This window comes from Vombatus ursinus, unplaced genomic scaffold (genome assembly GCF_900497805.2).
Source record: "Vombatus ursinus unplaced genomic scaffold, bare-nosed wombat genome assembly UNPS02014798.1, whole genome shotgun sequence".
Lineage (NCBI taxonomy): Eukaryota > Metazoa > Chordata > Mammalia > Diprotodontia > Vombatidae > Vombatus > Vombatus ursinus.
Genome location: NW_020954576.1, coordinates 83,917,864 through 83,919,747, shown reverse-complemented (window position 1 = coordinate 83,919,747; position 1,884 = coordinate 83,917,864).

Here is a 1,884-nt window from a genome sequence, read left to right as displayed (position 1 = left end):
AGATAGATAGATAGATAGATAGATAGATAGATAGATAGATAGATAGAAATTACTAGTATGCCCATGGCTTTGAAGCATTCCAGGGCTTAATGCAATCGAAACAATGTCATCCACAAACAGGAGTATGTAGAGGACCTTATCATGTACAGTGAATCCTCTGAAAATGAGATCGGGGATAACCAATGGACAGTTCCATTGATATCCATGGAATGTCAAGAGAACAGGAGAAAGACCCCTAGAACAGTGGGTGAAATCCCTATGACATATGGACAAGTGTAGGACAGTATGAGCAGGAAGGAGATGGTTGCTATCTGCATCTCTGGAGAGAGTTCCCACACTGATGGAATCAAAGGTCCATTGGATTATTACATTCAAAGCCCTGCTCAGTCACCACTCAAGATAGGGGAGAAAGATTATAAAATCATAGATTTAAAGCCAGAAGAGATATTAGAACCCATCTAGTCCAACCTCTATATTTTACAGATGGAGAAACTGAAGCCCAAGGAGGTTCACTGACATATCCAATGTTACATAGATAGTAAATATCCATGGCAGATTTTGAACCCAAGTCTTCTTACCCTAACATCAGGGCCCTTTCTACTGCACCATGCTTTTGCCACACAGCTAGTAAGTAACAGATTCTAGACTTGAATCCAGGTCTTCCTGGGAAAAGGGGAAGAGGGAATACTTTCCTAGTCCAGTCAGTTTTAACTCCCTGCCCAAATGAGGGTAGGAGAAAAAAAATGCCTAGTAGAGTAAAGGTGGGCCAAAAAGATTACTCTACCTACAAGGGTACCTAAGTATTACAGAAAGTTGGAGTATTCTCCCCCTCTTTGATCCCTCTTTGGAAAAGCTCTCAGTGGCCATTAATACATGTCCCTCATTTTACACATGAGGAAGCTGAGGCCTAGAGCATTGAAGCAACTTACCATTATCACAAAACTAGATAGTGATAATGCCAGGATTAGAGCCCTAGTTTACAGTCAAGGTATTATTCCATTATATCACACTGACCCTTCAGATTCTCTTCAGAAGCTTTTGCATAAAAGAATTTCTCTTTCAGAATCCTAGAAACTACCATTACCAATGCAACCTCTGCTAACCGTCAGCTTCATCTGGGAAAGTCTCCTGGCAGACTTTGGGGCAGAGTTTTAAAGGAATTGGGGAACTTGGCTTGGCACAAAGGGTTAGGGAGGGCTAAGTCTGAAGACCGAGAGATAGGAGCAGAAATGAATGGCAGAATCATTATCAATGCTCAAATTTAGCATCTGGGAGTTTATTCAAAGTGCTAGAGCCTGGCAAGAGATCACAGTCTTTCCATCTCCTCTTCCTCACCCAGGCACGCTCCCAAGAAACAAGATGTCTGTGAGAATGGCAGAGTACAGAAACACTCCAGTTCATTTGTGTACAGAGAAGAATGGCATTCTCCAACCATCTCTGTATTATCAGATTGGGCTTAAATTGCTAAGTACTCTAGAGATTTCATTATCTTGCTCTTCTTTTCTCAGTGAAAAAAAAAGCAAGAAGTCCAACTTCATTATGAATGACCAAGAAAAATCCAATTTGATCATGTAATTCATTTTGTGGAGAAACAAGAGCTTTGGATGAGAGAGATAAAACCAGGAGAGCCAAAATTCAGCTAAGAAAGTACAAAACAGGTTATGTCTCTAATGGGATAGTTAACACTGAGACAAAGGGAGTTTGAGAGTCTAAAGGCAATTAACTAAGAAAAGGAGAATCTTTCCAGAGACTCTTTTCCCTCTGCATTTTTAGGGCAAGCTACAATGGGAACAGAGGGAAGGAAGGAAGGAAGGAAGGAGGGAAGGAGGGAAGGAAAGAAGGAAGGAAGGAAGGAAGGAAGGAAGGAAGGAAGGAAGGAAGGAA